Source organism: Oncorhynchus mykiss, chromosome 7, assembly GCF_013265735.2.
Source record: "Oncorhynchus mykiss isolate Arlee chromosome 7, USDA_OmykA_1.1, whole genome shotgun sequence".
Classification (NCBI taxonomy): domain Eukaryota; kingdom Metazoa; phylum Chordata; class Actinopteri; order Salmoniformes; family Salmonidae; genus Oncorhynchus; species Oncorhynchus mykiss.
In genome coordinates this window covers 1,622,057-1,642,733 of record NC_048571.1, presented here as the reverse complement: position 1 = coordinate 1,642,733, position 20,677 = coordinate 1,622,057, and the positions used below count along the sequence as shown (strand labels likewise).

General features: G+C 41.6%; 1 protein-coding gene and 1 long non-coding RNA gene across 2 annotated transcripts in view; both read left to right on the top strand.

Moving 5' to 3' along the window:
• The first annotated feature begins 1 nt into the window (after position 1).
• LOC118965205 lies at positions 2-4,726 on the top strand. The gene is made up of 2 exons (XR_005052470.1): positions 2-199; positions 283-4,726. It is a non-coding gene; the product is annotated as an uncharacterized LOC118965205 (long non-coding RNA).
• Positions 4,727-6,534: 1,808 nt separating this feature from the next.
• Positions 6,535-20,677, top strand: part of LOC110527180 (retinoic acid-induced protein 2-like) — a 24,924-nt gene continuing 10,781 nt past the window's right edge. Inside the window, exon 1 of the mRNA XM_036982045.1 lies at positions 6,535-6,680. The gene's annotated coding sequence lies outside the window, so the exon portion shown is untranslated. The remainder of the gene's footprint in view (positions 6,681-20,677) is intronic.

The following is a 20,677-nucleotide window of genomic DNA, read 5'->3' as shown; positions in this document are numbered from 1 at the left end:
ACTACATTCTAGAATGACTAGATTCTGTTTCTATGGGGGTAGGGGGGGGGGGATGCAATCTTGACATAGAAATAGAATAACTACATTCTAGAATGACTAGATTCTGTTTCTATGTGGGTAGGTGGGGGGGATGCAATCTTGACATAGAAATAGAATAACTACATTCTAGAATGACTAGATTCTGTTTCTATGGGGGTAGGTGGGGGGGGGGGGGTGCAATCTTGACATAGAAATAGAATAACTACATTCTAGAATGACTAGATTCTGTTTCTATGGGGGTAGGTGGGAGTGGATGCAATCTTTCCGTAGTTCCGTAACATCAGTAGCCAGGGGCACGTCACAAAGCCCAACACATGAATCATACAACCTTATTAAGAGAAACAACAAATCATCTATCCTTGTGAAAATATCGGTTGAATCTTTAAGATTTCACTCAAATATTACGCTTCAGGTTTTAAAACTAATTTACCACAACAAATGGGTTATACATTTTAAGTAATGACATTCTGGTGAACAGACCAATCTTGAAGAGTTGTGTTTCTACATTGAAAAACAAACTGTAGATCAATGAAGTCACTCAGTGTGTTCTATGAATACCTCTGCAACCATATTACTGTATGTTTGTACAGATCTAACATAGAGATACATAGATAAAAGGACAACTGTTACTCAGCGAAATTTGAATGGCAGAACTAACTGAACTGACACTGTGTACGAGGTTACAGGAGGAAACAAGCTGTGAACTGATTAGACTTTGACATGAATTAATACCTGTTGCTGCAGAGCACTGTGGTGTTCGTTGTTTTATTAGTATTTTCATCTATCGCATGCAATAAACAAAAGAACACCATATCATTTTCAAGAGGGGAAATATCTGTTAGAGATACTACCACCAGAAGAGATATCGAATTTTCAGTTTCATTTTTGAATATGTAAAGTTGGGTGTAATTCAATATATGTACAAAATGTTTGACAATTCTGTTTTTGTATAGTTGTGTTCATGGACAGGGGGGGTATCTTGTACTGTAAAATGAACAAAAAATTACTGGACAATCAAACAGAGAATTAGGAAAAATTCTAGAAAGCTATAAGAGTACGTAGGTTCCAGGTAAGGGATGAGTACGTTCTGGAGTTAGTTATTACGTAAGTTCCAGGTAAGGGATGAGTACGTTCTGGAGTTAGTTATTACGTAAGTTCCAGGTAAGGGATGAGTACGTTCTGGAGTTAGTTATTACGTAAGTTCCAGGTAAGGGATGAGTACGTTCTGGAGTTAGTTATTACGTAAGTTCCAGGTAAAGGATGAGTACGTTCTGGAGTTAGTTATTACGTAAGTTCCAGGTAAGGGATGAGTACGTTCTGGAGTTAGTTATTACGTAAGTTCCAGGTAAGGGATGAGTACGTTCTGGAGTTAGTTATTACGTAAGTTCCAGGTAAAGGATGAGTACGTTCTGGAGTTAGTTATTACGTAAGTTCCAGGTAAGGGATGAGTACGTTCTGGAGTTAGTTATTACGTAAGTTCCAGGTAAGGGATGAGTACGTTCTGGAGTTAGTTATTACGTAAGTTCCAGGTAAGGGATGAGTACGTTCTGGAGTTAGTTATTACGTAAGTTCCAGGTAAAGGATGAGTACGTTCTGGAGTTAGTTATTACGTAAGTTCCAGGTAAGGGATGAGTACGTTCTGGAGTTAGTTATTACGTAGGTTCCAGGTAAGGGATGAGTACGTTCTGGAGTTAGTTATTATGTAGGTTCCAGGTAAGGGATGAGCACGTTCTGGAGTTAGTCATTAGTAAAAAGATCCAGGGTGAAATCCTTGTGAGAGTCAGATGATTTGAGCTTGAGATGGGATGGGAGGTAGGATGGGTATGTGCATGCGTGTGCACTTGTGTGTGTATGTGTGCGTGCGCATCTGTGTGTGTGTGTATGTATTACGTGGACAGTGAGCAGAGCAGGTAGAGGTAGGGTCGTCGTTAGGTAGGGCAACGCACTACAATTCCTCCCTGTACTCTTAGAAAAGAAGGTGCTATCTAGAACCTGAAAGGGTTTTTCGGCTGTCCCAATAGGAGAACCCTTTGAAGAACCCTTTTGGGTTCCAAGTATAACCCTGTTAGTTCTAGGTAGAACCCTTTCGGGTTCCATGTAGAACCCTTTCTACAGAGGGTTCTGCATGGAACTAAAAAAGGGTTCTCCTATGGGGAGAGCCGAAGAACCCTTTTGGAACCTTTTTTTCTGAGAGTGTGTGGTATAATTGTGTTAACATTCTATTTCATCTTATCGTTTTACAAACTGTTGGACTATAAAACTACAGCCATTCATTTGCCTGGTGTTGAAATGCCATACTATATATATCTAGGCGTTTGGTGAACCTTTCTGTGGTCAAAATGACACAAAATGGCTGGTTAGACACTGGGGAACATTGGGGAACATTGGGGAACCAAGAGACAGGTACCTCTCTATGCATTGTGTGTCTCTTTTCAATGTAGATTATGGTGCGACAACTTGCCAGGATCTACAAGATGACATTCATTAATGACAATAATTATACAGCGTTGTATAGAAACTATTTTTAATCACAGGATATTTTATCCAGAGAGTTATTTTATTATCATATTGAATAACCTAGAAGAGGAATGAAGGTGAAACTGAAAGACATTTCATATCAGAGTCTATAACAATATCATGATTGAACTGAACTGGCTGATGCTAAACGTGACGGTGCATTCTTAGAATGCATCCCAAATGGCACCCTATTCCCTACCTAGTGCACTACCCCATAGGGCTCTGGTCAAAAGTAGTGCACTACATAGGGAATAAAAGGGGGCCATTTCTGACTCAGTCTTAGAATATGAACGTTAAACTATATGGTGTCAAAATCCACCTTGGGTAGATATTTGGGATCCTCTGAAGTCATTTTTAATTGTTCATGTGGATTAGTAACAGTAGTTTGACATAATCTGTATGCAGCCAAAAAAATATATAGATTATATTTTGATGATTTGTGTTCCCATTGCAAGTGTCTTTCAACTTTCGGTAAAGTAGCAATGTAGCCATTTCCCCCCCAGGCCAGGCCCCACAAACTAAAGACATTGGTTTGTCTGAGGCCAGGCCCCACAGACTAAAGACATTGGTTCGTCTGAGTCCAGGCCCCACAGACTAAAGACATTGGTTCGTCTGAGTCCAGGCCCCACAAACTAAAGACATTGGTTCGTCTGAGTCCAGGCCCCACAGACTAAAGACATTGGTTCGTCTGAGTCCAGGCCCCACAAACTAAAGACATTGGGTCGTCTGAGGCCAGGCCCCACAAACTAAAGACATTGGTTTGTCTGAGTCCAGGCCCCACAGACTAAAGACATTGGTTCGTCTGAGTCCAGGCCCCACAAACTAAAGACATTGGGTTGTCTGAGGCCAGGCCCCACAAACTAAAGACATTGGTTTGTCTGAGTCCAGGCCCCACAGACTAAAGACATTGGTTCGTCTGAGTCCAGGCCCCACAAACTAAAGACATTGGGTCGTCTGAGGCCAGGCCCCACAAACTAAAGACATTGGTTCGTCTGAGGCCAGGCCCCACAGACAAACGTTTTCAAATAAGAAACTATTGCCTGCCTTTCCCTGAGACATATCCAATGTGTGTAACAGGGCGATTCCATTTAAATTCCAGTCAATTCAGAAAGTAAACCAAATTCTCAATTCCAATTCCAAATTTCTCCTCTTTGAAAATCATTGGAGACAATCGGATTTGGAATTTCAGTTTACTTCCTGAATTGACTGGAATTGAAATGGATTCGAGCCCAACCCTGAAGTGTAATAACCCAACACAGAAGTGTAATACCCCAACACAGAAGTGTAATACCCCAACACAGAAGTGTAATACCCCAACACAGAAGTGAGAGCCAGAGGTAATAATCTTCTCTTGTTTGCATTGACCTAGACACCTTTTAACCTCGGATACAAAAAAAATACTGTTTTACTCTGAGACATGATTCCCTGAAGTTTTAAAACAAACAAAAACATATTCTCCTATTGCACTGGTATAGTGGAGCTTGTGAAGTGTTTTCCTTTTTACTGTAACCTGAAGTTATATTGATGATGATATGTGATGATTTGTGTAAAAGACTGTATTTCCCCTATTGATTAAAATATATTATACATGGTTCATTAATTTAGGATGCATGATCAGGATAGCACAGGCCATGCTTCTGCCAAAGTGTTTCAGAGAGTCAGAAGTGTACTGGAAAGAACCAACACACACACAAAAAAAACGATTTTGAAACTTTTTAACATTAACATTAAAACATGAAAAACCTACTTTAAAAAAAGGCTGAAAAACAAAAGCAACTATTTAAAAGGATGAGTGGTACAGTGTAACTGGCTCGGGCGGTACAAGATGCTCCTGGCTCAAAGCTGGAACATAACCGATTACATCACCCTTTTTGTATTTTTGTACAAAACTAAATGTAAATAGTAAACCTTTTTAAAAATGTTGCAAAGATCTTTTTTCCTTTTTTTTTGTAAAATATTTTCAAAAGTTTACATGATTAATTAATGAATTAATTCCAAGCCTTTGTATATTTTGGAGCTGTGCAACACTATTTCAGTCTTGTATTTATTTTTTGGGTAAACGTGAGACCTCCATTGACTGCATTATATCGTATTGATTTGACAGCTCATCCGACTGCTCAGCGACTGGGCATAGAAAAGGACAATAAATGTGACTGCGTTTGAAAAGAAACATGTGGTGTCCTTGTACGTCCTTCACGTCACACAGGTCGTGTGTGTGTGTGTGCGTGTGTGTGTGTGTGTGTGTGTGTGTGTGTGTGTGTGTGTGTGTGTGTGTGTGTGTGTGTGTGTGTGTGTGTGTGTGTGTGTGTGTGTGCGTGTGTGTGTGTGTGTGTGTGTGTGTGTGTGTGTGTGTGTGTGTGTGTGTGTGTGTGTGTGTGTGTGTGTGTAAAACGCTAGCAGAGATCACACGCACACACTGAAAATGTATCCCCTCGCTGTAAGTCTGTTGTAAGTCACTCTGGATAAAAGTATCCGCAGAGGCACTTTCTTTCATTGCTTCTCAGGTTCAGTGGAGAGAATGTCTAGAGGCCCCACCACCAGTAGATGGCGATGTGTCGTTGCTGTGGAGTTTAGCCAACAGACAGGAAGACCTGCACTGTATTGCTAGGTCCCATCCACTGTGAGGCGATCTACTTTGAGGCCCTGTCCCTTGCCTCTCTGCTGAGCAGACCTGGCAGAGTGAAGGGAATGCATTGGGACAGGAAGTGATGGTGGTTGATGTCTCACTGCCTGTCTGTCTCCTGACATAGCCTGACCTGTCTATCTCCTCACCCATAGCCTGACCTGTCTGTCTCCTCACCCATAGCCTGACCTGTCTGTCTCCTCACCCCTAGCCTGGCCTGTCTGTATCCTCAAAGACAGACTCTGAAAGGTCTATTGTTTCATAGTGGGCCTTTAAAGACTGACCCACCACTGTGACCCCCTCACAACTCAACTTCTAACCCCCAGGACGCACCCAGATGACCAGCCAACAGTCCTGAGCTGAGGCCCCTATCCACCACCAACATCACCACTACCACTTCTAAACCCCAGTTGGGGAAAATCAATTCTCAATTCACCCCATTTAATCCCCCATGGAGCTGAGCCTTCAAACAGTTCACTGAACTGTTGTGTCCTGTGTTCCATTCTCTGGGGTAAGAATCTAAGAACTCCCTCCCCTTTCCAACCCTTCACCCCCCCCCCCCCCCCCCCCCCCCCCCCCCCCTCCTCCCCCCATCACCACTGATGTCTTACTTGAGGAAAGTGACAATCAAACTGAAGTCATTGTCCACATTTAAAACAGTCAGAATAGGGGAAATGAACTGTCGGGCCGTCATGCCTTAAACCTTTACAGAATACTACAGCTATTTGATTTTCCTCAAAGATGTGCTGTTGAATAACAAAGACAGAAAAGGTGACCTGCTTTCCCCTCACACATTCTCCTCTTAATACATCTGGGAAACACATATATGTGCATGTCAGATGTTGATAATAACTTAGTAAAGCCAATGGTTATGGTGGAAATGATGCATTTACACATGATAGGTGGAATGTTAATGGGACACGGTTGGTTGAGCCCAGTCAGGCATCCAGACTATATAACAACCTATTACATCCAGGAAGACATTTCCATGTATTTGACCCAGGACAGCTACAAGGCCATCCCATGACAGGAATGTCAACAATAAACGTTCACACAAATTATGCTTACCATAAAATAAATGTAATCATTTGGATTCATTTTCTATAGAATAGAATAGATATAGCCTATGCTTTGCCATGGAAATTATATATATTTTTCTGTCAGGATAGGCATTATTGTTTATAAATTATTATATTTTGTAGTTACATCTGTTTGACAGCGTTCCTTATAAACCTGATGTACTATAGCCTATGCTTCATAGACTATAAAAATAACGGTTTGCTCGCAGGGTGAGGACAGCTCTCTCCTGTCAAAATACTACGTACCGGAGAAAACCGAGGACACCGTCTGCGCGCGCGCAGCCTCGCTGTCACAGGACTACCGCCTTTCTCCAGGGAAGAAACAGTTTTTGGGGGGGGCTGGCTACGGTCTCTACGTTGTAGCGTCGGGACACTGACGATTTAACATCGGGCATAGCATCAACACGGGCTCTTCTTGTATGGTAATGGCATCTATCTTTGTTCTAATTTACCTTGAAATGATGATCGGTCGACTGTATAGTTTCTAAAAGGCGAGAGGCCGAAATTGCATGGCTGAATGGCAGTGATAGGCCATCTCGTATTTGGAGGAGCAGAAAATGATGGAATGAGCCATATATGAACCCTAATTAATGACACCTATTCATTCCGACGTGATTACATTGTTCTGCACGCGATCGTTTATATAAGGCCAGCTTTCCTGCTATGCAGTTGGGATGGACAAATTATTATGGGGCTTTATTGGGGTCGTCACATAGACTGGTGCCTATACAGAAATAACGGGTCTCATCATTACACGGTAATACCATATACACACATGTGGAGACATAGTCATAGACATACATACAGTCTACATTAAGTGGAAAATAGCCTAACAATTCTGTCTTTATTTGGGAGGCAAATGCCAACGCGTCATTAAGAAATGTAATGTTATTTATTGGGTAGACCTGACCAATGCTCCCACAAATTATTTGTATAACACTGATAGCATTCTAGTAAATGTTTATTTTTAATTTTTAATTCAGACAGTTATGATTTGCTTATCATGATGTCTATATTTAGTAATATATACGTAAACACATCTAAAGAAAAGAAAGTCTCTAAATAATTGAATGTAGGCCTTTGTAACTAAAGATAACTGTTTAGTGCCCCCCACCTGTCCCTGTGGTGATTTGGTCCAGCAATATGTCCAAACAGCTGTGGTACTGTGTAACCCTAGAGGCCCTCGGGGACCCCTTGGGGGACGCCTTGGAAACGATTAGACGGATCACAGTAATTATACATTACAGGACAACCCAGGTGACACACACATTATATTGTCATCCATACCATTGTCTAATTACAGAAACTATTGTCCTGATGGCTAAAGCTACAGGATAAACGACAATATAGCTCAGTGGTTAAAGACTCCAGGATCAAACCCACCTACCGCTCAGTCGCTCAGCAACAGAGATATCGTGATGAGACTAGAGGTAGATTGGGACTGTAAATAAAATAGCCTAATCCACCTATGGCAAATGTGATCTGTGGCAGACTACTAGAGGTTATATGATAAGAAGTTGGTACAGAGATAATCTGTGGCAGCCTGCTAGAGGTATTGATAAGAAGTTGGGACAGAGATAATCTGTGGCAGACTACTAGAGGTTATATGATAAGAAGTTGGTACAGAGATAATCTGTGGCAGCCTGCTAGAGGTTATATGATAAGAAATTGGGACAGAGATAATCTGTGGCAGCCTGCTTGAGTTATTGATAAGAAATTGGGACAGAGATAATCTGTGGCAGCCTGCTAGAGGTATTGATAAGAAATTGGGACAGAGATAATCTGTGGCAGCCTGCTAGAGGTATTGATAAGAAATTGGGACAGAGATAATCTGTGGCAGCCTGCTAGAGGTATTGATAAGAAATTGGGACAGAGATAATCTGTGGCAGCCTGCTAGAGGTATTGATAAGAAATTGGGACAGAGATAATCTGTGGCAGCCTGCTAGAGGTATTGATAAGAAGTTGGGACAGAGATAATCTGTTGCAGACTGCTAGAGGTTATATGATAAGAAATTGGTATAGAGATAATCTGTGGCAGACTACTAGAGATATTGATAAGAAATTGGGACAGAGATAATCTGTGGCAGCCTGCTAGAGGTTAAATGATAAGAAATTGGGACAGAGATAATCTGTGGCAGCCTGCTAGAGGTTATATGATAAGAAGTTGGGACAGAGATAATCTGTGGCAGCCTGCTAGAGGTTATATGATAAGAAGTTGGTACAGAGATAATCTGTGGCAGCCTGCTAGAGGTATTGATAAGAAGTTGGTACAGAGATAATCTGTTGCAGACTGCTAGAGGTTATATGGTAAGAAGTTGGGACAGAGATAATCTGTGGCAGCCTGCTAGAGGTATTGATAAGAAGTTGGTACAGAGATAATCTGTTGCAGACTGCTAGAGGTTATATGATAAGAAGTTGGTACAGAGATAATCTGTGGCAGCCTGCTAGAGGTATTGATAAGAAGTTGGTACAGAGATAATCTGTTGCAGACTGCTAGAGGTTATATGATAAGAAGTTGGGACAGAGATAATCTGTGGCAGCCTGCTAGAGGTATTGATAAGAAGTTGGTACAGAGATAATCTGTTGCAGACTGCTAGAGGTTATATGATAAGAAGTTGGGACAGAGATAATCTGTGGCAGCCTGCTAGAGGTATTGATAAGAAGTTGGGACAGAGATAATCTGTGGCAGCCTGCTAGAGGTATTGATAAGAAGTTGGGACAGAGATAATCTGTGGCAGCCTGCTAGAGGTATTGATAAGAAGTTGGGACAGAGATAATCTGTGGCAGCCTGCTAGAGGTATTGATAAGAAGTTGGGACAGAGATACTCTGTGGCAGCCTGCTAGAGGTATAATATATATAATAATATAATAATATAATACATAATATATCAGGTCTATCTCCTCTACCATACATAATATATCAGGTCTATCTCTACCATACATAATATATCAGATCTATCTCCTCTACCATACATAATATATCAGGTCTATCTCCTCTACCATACATAATATATCAGGTCTATCTCCTCTACCATACATAATATATCAGGTCTATCTCTACCATACATAATATATCAGGTCTATCTCCTCTACCATACATAATATATCAGGTCTATCTCCTCTACCATACATAATATATCAGGTCTATCTCCTCTACCATACATAATATATCAGATCTATCTCCTCTACCATACATAATATATCAGGTCTATCTCCTCTACCATACATAATATATCAGGTCTATCTCCTCTACCATACATAATATATCAGGTCTATCTCCTCTACCATACATAATATATCAGGTCTATCCCCTCTACCATACATAATATATCAGGTCTATCCCCTCTACCATACATAATATATCAGGTCTATCCCCTCTACCATACATAATATATCAGATCTATCTCTACCATACATAATATATCAGATCTATCTCTACCATACATAATATATCAGGTCTATCTCCTCTACCATACATAATATATCAGGTCTATCTCTACCATACATAATATATCAGGTCTATCTCTACCATACATAATATATCAGGTCTATCTCTACCATACATAATATATCAGGTCTATCTCTACCATACATAATATATCAGGTCTATCTCCTCTACCATACATAATATATCAGATCTATCCCCTCTACCATACATAATATATCAGGTCTATCTCCTCTACCATACATAATATATCAGGTCTATCTCCTCTACCATACATAATATATCAGGTCTATCTCCTCTACCATACATAATATATCAGATCTATCCCCTCTACCATACATAATATATCAGGTCTATCTCCTCTACCATACATAATATATCAGGTCTATCTCCTCTACCATACATAATATATCAGGTCTATCTCTACCATACATAATATATCAGATCTATCTCTACCATACATAATATATCAGGTCTATCTCCTCTACCATACATAATATATCAGGTCTATCTCCTCTACCATACATAATATATCAGGTCTATCTCTACCATACATAATATATCAGATCTATCTCCTCTACCATACATAATATATCAGGTCTATCCCCTCTACCATACATAATATATCAGGTCTATCTCCTCTACCATACATAATATATCAGATCTATCTCCTCTACCATACATAATATATCAGGTCTATCTCCTCTACCATACATAATATATCAGGTCTATCTCCTCTACCATACATAATATATCAGGTCTATCTCCTCTACCATACATAATATATCAGGTCTATCTCCTCTACCATACATAATATATCAGGTCTATCTCCTCTACCATACATAATATATCAGGTCTATCTCTACCATACATAATATATCAGATCTATCTCTACCATACATAATATATCAGGTCTATCTCCTCTACCATACATAATATATCAGGTCTATCTCTACCATACATAATATATCAGGTCTATCTCTACCATACATAATATATCAGGTCTATCTCTACCATACATAATATATCAGGTCTATCTCCTCTACCATACATAATATATCAGGTCTATCTCCTCTACCATACATAATATATCAGGTCTATCTCCTCTACCATACATAATATATCAGATCTATCTCCTCTACCATACATAATATATCAGGTCTATCTCCTCTACCATACATAATATATCAGATCTATCTCCTCTACCATACATAATATATCAGGTCTATCTCCTCTACCATACATAATATATCAGATCTATCTCCTCTACCATACATAATATATCAGGTCTATCTCCTCTACCATACATAATATATCAGGTCTATCTCCTCTACCATACATAATATATCAGATCTATCTCTACCATACATAATATATCAGATCTATCTCCTCTACCATACATAATATATCAGATCTATCTCCTCTACCATACATAATATATCAGGTCTATCTCCTCTACCATACATAATATATCAGGTCTATCTCCTCTACCATACATAATATATCAGATCTATCTCCTCTACCATACATAATATATCAGATCTATCTCCTCTACCATACATAATATATCAGGTCTATCTCCTCTACCATACATAATATATCAGGTCTATCTCCTCTACCATACATAATATATCAGATCTATCTCCTCTACCATACATAATATATCAGGTCTATCTCCTCTACCATACATAATATATCAGGTCTATCTCCTCTACCATACATAATATATCAGGTCTATCTCCTCTACCATACATAATATATCAGGTCTATCTCCTCTACCATACATAATATATCAGGTCTATCTCCTCTACCATACATAATATATCAGATCTATCTCTACCATACATAATATATCAGGTCTATCTCCTCTACCATACATAATATATCAGATCTATCTCCTCTACCATACATAATATATCAGGTCTATCTCTACCATACATAATATATCAGATCTATCTCTACCATACATAATATATCAGATCTATCTCCTCTACCATACATAATATATCAGATCTATCTCTATCATACATAATATATCAGGTCTATCCCCTCTACCATACATAATATATCAGATCTATCTCTACCATACATAATATATCAGATCTATCTCCTCTACCATACATAATATATCAGGTCTATCTCCTCTACCATACATAATATATCAGATCTATCTCCTCTACCATACATAATATATCAGATCTATCTCCTCTATCATACATAATATATCAGGTCTATCCCCTCTACCATACATAATATATCAGATCTATCTCTACCATACATAATATATCAGATCTATCTCCTCTACCATACATAATATATCAGATCTATCTCCTCTACCATACATAATATATCAGATCTATCTCTACCATACATAATATATCAGATCTATCCCCTCTACCATACATAATATATCAGGTCTATCTCCTCTACCATACATAATATATCAGATCTATCTCTACCATACATAATATATCAGGTCTATCTCTACCATACATAATATATCAGATCTATCTCCTCTACCATACATAATATATCAGGTCTATCTCCTCTACCATACATAATATATCAGGTCTATCTCCTCTACCATACATAATATATCAGATCTATCTCCTCTACCATACATAATATATCAGATCTATCTCCTCTACCATACATAATATATCAGGTCTATCTCCTCTACCATACATAATATATCAGGTCTATCTCCTCTACCATACATAATATATCAGATCTATCTCCTCTACCATACATAATATATCAGATCTATCTCCTCTACCATACATAATATATCAGGTCTATCTCCTCTACCATACATAATATATCAGATCTATCTCCTCTACCATACATAATATATCAGATCTATCTCCTCTACCATACATAATATATCAGGTCTATCTCCTCTACCATACATAATATATCAGGTCTATCTCTACCATACATAATATATCAGGTCTATCCCCTCTGCCATACATAATATATCAGGTCTATCCCCTCTACCATACATAATATATCAGGTCTATCTCCTCTACCATACATAATATATCAGGTCTATCTCCTCTACCATACATAATATATCAGGTCTATCTCCTCTACCATACATAATATATCAGATCTATCCCCTCTACCATACATAATATATCAGGTCTATCTCCTCTACCATACATAATATATCAGGTCTATCTCCTCTACCATACATAATATATCAGGTCTATCCCCTGTAGTCTCCATTCTAGTTTGTAATACTGTTCTATTATATGCAGATGTTTAGAGAAAGTAAAATCATGTTACACACACACACACACACACACACACACACACACACACACACACACACACACACACACACACACACACACACACACACACACACACACACACACACACACACACACACACACACACACACACACACACACACATCTCAGTAATCTGGGCACCTCAACTGTGTTTTGTTTGTGAAAACGGAGAAGGGAGGAGCTTTCCTCTTTGGGGAGTTAAAGTGGAGAGAGAGAACTGTGGAAGACATTACTACACACACAGACACAGACAGACAGACAGACAGACACAGACACAGACACAGACACACACAGACACAGACACAGACACAGACACAGAGACACACACACACACACACACAGACAGACAGACAGACAGACAGACAGGCAGGCAGACACACACACACACACACACACACACACACACAGACAGACAGACAGACAGACAGACAGACAGACAGACAGACAGACAGACAGACAGACAGACAGACAGACAGACAGACAGACAGACAGACAGACAGACAGACAGGCAGGCAGGCAGACACACACACACACACACACACACACACACACACACACACACACACACACACACACACACTGTGTTGTTCTCCAGTGGGTATGCTGGCTGTGCTAGCTGGTCAAGGCCATGCCCCGGCAGTGGCATAAAGGCACATTATGTAACTCCACAGCCTGTCCCTACCTATTTTCTTACAGAGGCACATCATAAAGGCACATTATGTAACTCCACAGCCTGTCCCTACCTATTTTCTTACAGAGGCACATCATAAAGTCACATTTGACAGATTCTACCTTTAAACTATGAGGTCACTGGTCATTACTTGGACCCCTGATTTCTCTTGACCACGTGACCTGACCAGGAAGAACATCAGCCCCTAGTTATACGGTTGTTATAAACTAGTGGAAAGAAAGCACACTACATAGAAAACAGGCTGAAAGCATACTACATGGGAAACAGGCTGAAAGCACACTACATAGGAAACAGGCTGAAAGCACACTACATAGAAACCAGGCTGAAAGCACACTACATAGGAAACAGGCTGAAAGCACACTACATAGGAAACAGGCTGAAAGCACACTACATAGGAAACAGGCTGAAAGCACACTACATAGGAAACAGGCTGAAAGCACACTACATAGGAAACAGGCTGAAAGCACACTACATAGAAAACAGGCTGAAAGCACGCTACATAGAAAACAGTCTGAAAGCATTCTACATAGGAAACAGGCTGAAAGCACACTACATAGGAAACAGGCTGAACGCACACTACATAGGAAACAGGCTGAAAGCACACTACGTAGGAAACAGGCTGAAAGCACACTACATAGGAAACAGGCTGAAAGCACACTACATAGGAAACAAGCTGAAAGCACACTACATAGGAAACAAGCTGAAAGCACACTACAAAGAAAACAGGCTGAAAGCACACTACCTAGGAAACAGAAGAGAGCACACTACATAAGAAACAGAAGAGAGCACACTACATAGGAAACAGAAGAGAGCACACTACATAGGAAACAGAAGAGAGCACACTACATAGGAAACAGAAGAGAGCACACTACATAGGAAACAGAAGTTAGCACACTACATGGGAAACAGAAGAGAGCACACTACATAGGAAACAGGCTGAAAGCACACTACATAGGAAACAGAGGAGAGCACACTACATAGGAAACAGAAGAGAGCACACTACATAGGAAACAGAAGAGAGCAGTCTCGGTTGAGTGACCCGACTTGAAGCCTGACTGGTTAGGGTCAAGAAGATGGTTCTGAGAGAGATAGCAGAACCACCTGAGAGTTCTGAGAGAGATAGCAGAACCACCTGCGAGTTCTGAGAGAGATAGCAGAACCACCTGCGAGTTCTGAGAGAGATAGCAGAAGCACCTGAGAGTTCTGAGAGAGATAGCAGAACCACCTGCGAGTTCTGAGAGAGATAGCAGAACCACCTGAGAGTTCTGAGAGAGATAGCAGAACCACCTGAGAGTTCTGAGAGAGATAGCAGAACCGCCTGAGAGTTCTGAGAGAGATAGCAGAACCACCTGAGAGTTCTGAGAGTTGGTCAGAGACCAATAAAGACGGGAAACAGTCCATCAACAATCAACAGTTTCTGCATTTCAGGACTCACAGTAGCAAGTACTCCTGGTGCACTGGGCGATTATTTAGCCAGTTAAACATTTCGTTTTCAAAGAAAACTCTTGTTTTTTTGCCATAGTCCTCACTGGCTTTCATGAGATCTACGTGAGCTTGTCCAAGGTGTTGGACTCGACGATAGTTGCTATCCATTGGAGCATTGGTTACCCAACATTCTGGGGCGGGACAGCGTGAATAAACTCCCAGTCCAGACCAAGAACACACTTAATGCCTTTATAAACACACGGCCGTCAGAGCATCGTCTACATACAAATATCAGCCTGCCAGAGCGAAGCCTCATCTATTCTAAAACAATGACACACTAACCATCTAAAGTAATGGCTCCATTGAGGATGTGTGTTCAGGACTAGGCTTCATCTGGGTTTAGAGTCCCACACTATATGTTTGGAGAGACCTGGGGGAAAGTGGAAGGCCTTGGTGCTATGAACGTCAGTACTAAACATACACAAAGCATTATTGGATCCTCATATGACGGGCATAAACTGAGTGAACTCAAGGCACTGCTCTCCAAACCCATCGTAATGATCGTAATGATTGGTTCTGCTTTAAGATTACATTCCTCATCAATTACAGCCTTGTCTCTCCCTCTGTGCCAGCTTTGCTTCAAACTCATGTAGAAAAACGTATTTAGGGATAAGTCACAAATGGCACCCTATTCCCTATATAGTGCAGTGCACTTCTTTTCACCAGAGCCCAATGGGCCCTAGTCAAAAGTAGTGCACTAAATAGGGAATAGGGTGCCATTTGGGACACAAACACACCAGGAAGCCTATTTTACCCCTTTCCTTATGGTTGCAACAGCTTCCCACATGGGTACCATTAAACTGGAGAAACGACAGGCTCTCTGAGGTTTGGGGTTGAAGACATGCCATTTTGTAATTGACGTTTTTAAGTCTCTGATTATGTGATCTGCTTCTCCCTCCATGAGGGCATGAAGTCTTCCTCTCTCTCTCTTATACGCCTTATATTCTCTCTGTTATTTATTTGTTCTCTCTGAGAGATGACGTAGTCTGCGTTGTGTGTTGTTTTCACACACACCCTGTCTCTGTCGTCAGATTTAGACAATCTACCCGAGGGTTCCCTAATAGGCTGCCCAGAGATTTTATTTGGCCCCTATAAGTTTTCTAGATGTTTTTTTTCTATATCATTTTAATTTCTCCACATAAAATACTGTAAACTCACCGGGAAATCAACTCGGAATGATTTAAATTTAGGAAATCTGTTCCCGAAGTATTCCCAGGGTCGGAAGGGAGATATGTGATGGTATCAATGTAATCAAGGTTTGAAAGGATTCTGTTTTTGTCAAGTAATTTATCTGTTTGGGGTTCTTGCAGTCAGTCCACAGTACAAATTATTTCCAACTATGTTCCTGCCCCCCAACTATCCGCTCAGGGAAATATCATCCGACAGCTGAATGTAATTCGGGCCCCTGCCCGAGGCCTATAGTAGATCTCCAAATGACATGGTGCTGTGTTCTGTTGTGATGCCGTTGGTGGAAGAAGGTGAGGACCAAGGTGCAGCGTGGTACGTGTTCATCTTTATTTATGAATTGAACACTGAATGAAAAAAACAACTAAAGATAATGAACGAAACAGTTCTGTCTGGTACAGAATACAAACACAGGTGGGAACAGGCTACCTAAGTATGGTTCTCAATCAGAGACAACGATTGACAGCTGCCTCTGATTGGGAACCATACCAGGCCAAACACATAGAAATACAACACACAGAACAAAACATAGAATGAAAAACATAGAATGCCCACCCCAACTCCCGCCCTGACCAAACCAAAATAGAGATATAAAAAAGGAACTAAGGTCAGGACGTGACAGATGCTGTCAGTGGTCTTGTGTTATGATGTGATGCTGTCAGTGGTCTTGTGTTATGATGTGATGCTGTCTGTGATCTTGAGGTGCTGTGGTGTTGTGTTATGTTTTGATGCTGTCTGCGGTGTTGTGCTGTTGTGTTATATTGTGATGCTGTCTGTGGTGTTGTGCTGTTATGTTGTGGTGCTGTGGTGTTGTATGTTGTATGCTGTATGTGGTGGTGGTATGTTGTGGTGCTGTGGTGTTGTGTTGGTATGTTGTGGTGCTGTGGTGTTGTATGTTGTAGGCTGTATGTGGTGGTATGGTGGTATGCTGTGGTGCTGTATGTTGTGGTGGTATGTTGTGGTGCTGTGGTGTTGTGTTGGTATGTTGTGGTGGTATGTTGTGGTGCTGTGGTGCTGTTGTGTTGTGGTGCTGTGGTGTTGTGTTGTTGTGATGTTGTGTTGTGGTGCTGTGTTGTGGTGTTGTGCTGGTATGTTGTGGTGTTGTGTTGTGGTGCTGCGGAGCTGTGGTGTTGTGTTGTGGTGCTGTGGTGTGGTGTGGTGTTGTGGTGCTGTGGTGTGGTGTTGTGGTGTTATGTTGTGGTGTTGGTATGTTGTGGTGTTGGTATGTTGTGGTGCTGTGGTGCTGTGGTGTGGTGGTGTTATGTTGTGGTGTTGGTATGTTGTGGTGCTGTGGTGCTGTGGTGTGGTGTTGTGGTGTTGGTATGTTGTGGTGTTGGTATGTTGTGGTGTTGTGGTGTTGTGGTGTTATGTTGTGGTGTTGGTATGTTGTGGTGTTGGTATGTTGTGGTGCTGTGGTGTTGGTATGTTGTGTTGTGTTGTTGTGGTGCTGTGCTGGTATGTTGTGGTGCTGTGGTGTTGTGTTGTGGTGTTGTGGTGCTGTGGTGGTGGTATGTTGTGGTGCTGTGGTGTGGTGTTGTGGTGCTGTGGTGCTGTGGTGTTGTGTTGTGGTGCTGTGGTGTTGTGTTGTGGTGCTGTGGTGTTGTGTTGTGGTGCTGTGGTGCTGTGGTGTTGTGCTGGTATGTTGTGGTGTTGTGGTGCTGTGGTGTTGTGTTGGTATGTTGTGGTGGTATGTTGTGGTGCTGTGGTGTGGTGTTGTGGTGTTGTGGTGCTGTGGTGTTGTGCTGGTATGTTGTGGTGCTGTGGTGCTGTGGTGTTGTGTTGTGGTGCTGTGGTGGTGGTATGTTGTGGTGGTATGTTGTGGTGCTGTGGTGTGGTGTTGTGGTGTTATGTTGTTGTGTTGTGGTGTTGTGGTGTTATGTTGTGGTGCTGGTATGTTGTGGAGCTGTGGTGTTTTGGTGATATATTGCTTTGCTAGTATGTTGTGGTGCTGGTATGCAATGGTGCTGTGGTGTTGTGGTGTTATGTTGTTGTGCTGGTATGTTGTGGGGCTGTGGTGTTGTGGTGTTGTGGTGTGATGTTGTGGTGTTGTGGTGTGATGTTGTGGTATTGTGGTGTGGTGTTGTGTGGTATGGGAGATATAGATCAGACCTCAGCCAACATCAGACAATAGTAACCTAGAGAAAGGGCACTGGTAAAGAAACCCATCACTGTTCCCCCAACACAGATGAACCCTACCATCCATGTAGCCTACAAAATGGCTGCCAGAGTTGCTGCTGCAACACTGTGCCACTGACTGTGTTGCCATGACAACAGTAGATTGGGGCTCAGGAAGCACAGCAACTCAAAGACAGTCTCCCTCTCCTCCAATAATATCTCCTCCAATATCTCCCAATACCAGTCAGGGAAAGGGGGATTCTTAGTCAGTTGTACAACTGAATGCATTCAACTGAAACGTGTCTTCCGCATTTAACCCAACCCCTCTGAATCAGAGAGGAGCGGAGGGCCGACCTTAATCCACATCCACGTCTTTGGAGACCGGGGAACAGTGGGTTAACTTCCTTGTTCAGGGGCAGAATGACAGATTTTTACCTTATCAGTGTGACAACCAATGACGATTGAGTGTAGAATTAAAGGGGAAGTCTGCGGTTCAAACAATAACAATGCAATCACTCTGCCACTGATTCAGTAAACAGCTGAGGGGATGGGGCTGGAGAAACGTAACCACTCTCAAATTCATAGACAGAGCTATGGATACAAGGACTGACCATCTACTGTATGATATCAACATGATAGTTTTAAGGTTTAAAACATGGCACCCATCCATGCCAGTGTTTGTTTACAATTACATTGTTTACAAACAAACAAGCTTATATTTTAGGTTGTGATGGAGTTAGACAGGTGAACTATATAAGTTATATTCTTCAAGAATCAATGGCTATATATCATAAATCAAACAATGGGATGTAGCATTCACAGACTGCCCCTTTAAAGTGTTTACAGACGTTGCATTCAGTCAGGTCCTAAATGACCATTACCAAAACACAGACACAGTTAGAGTTAGAGCTAGCCATGACATCAGTGTTTACAGTCTGTTGGGCCTGATGTTTTTCTGGGCCTGTCTCCTCCTATTGAGGGAGATGTGCTTGTAGTCATGTAATCTGTTCCAGCCTATCAGTATGGTGGTGGTGGTGGTGATGATGATGATGGTGGTGGTGAAGGTGATGATGGTGATGGTGGTGAAGGTGATGATGATGAATGTGGTGATGATGATGGTGGTGGTGATGATGATGGTGGTGGTGATGATGATGTTGATGATGATGATGGTGGTGGTGATGATGGTGGTGATGATGATGAAGGTGGTGATGATGATGGTGGTGGTGAAAGGTATTAATGGGTATTATCAGACTTGTCATATAGATCTGAAAGGTATAGGGGGTTACTTATAGACCAGGTGGCTATAGGGGGTTCTATTTAGACCAGGAGGCTATAGAGGGTTATTTATAGACTAGGAGGCTATAGAGGGTTATTTATAGACTAGGAGGCCATAGAGGGTTATTTATAGACTAGGTGGCTATAGGAGGTTATTTATAGACTAGGAGGCTATAGAGGGTTCTATAGAGACCAGGTGGCTATAGAGTGTTTGTAAATAATTTTCCACCTGAGACAATGATTCACCTGAAGGTAATCTGGTCGTTGGCGGAGTGATACAGTACCGTGGGTCGTTCACCTGAAGGTAATCTGGTCGTTGGCGGAGTGATACAGTACCGTGGGTCGTTCACCTGAAGGTAATCTGGTCGTTGGCGGAGTGATTCAGTACCGTGGGTCGTTCACCTGAAGGTAATCTGGTCGTTGGCGGAGTGATTCAGTACCGTGGGTCGTTCACCTGAAGGTAATCTGGTCGTTGGCGGAGTGATACAGTACTGTGGGTCGTTCACCTGAAGGTAATCTGGTCGTTGGCGGAGTGACACAGTACCGTGGGTCGTTCACCTGAAGGTAATCTGGTCGTTGGCGGAGTGATTCAGTACCGTGGGTCGTTCACCTGAAGGTAATCTGGTCGTTGGCGGAGTGATACAGTACCGTGGGTCGTTCACCTGAAGGTAATCTGGTCGTTGGCGGAGTGACACAGTACCGTGGGTCGTTCACCTGAAGGTAATCTGGTTGTTGGCGGAGTGATTCAGTACCGTGGGTCGTTCACCTGAAGGTAATCTGGTTGTTGGCGGAGTGATACAGTACTGTGGGTCGTTCACCTGAAGGTAATCTGGTTGTTGGCGGAGTGATTCAGTACCGTGGGTCGTTCACCTGAAGGTAATCTGGTCGTTGGCGGAGTGACACAGTACCGTGGGTCGTTCACCTGAA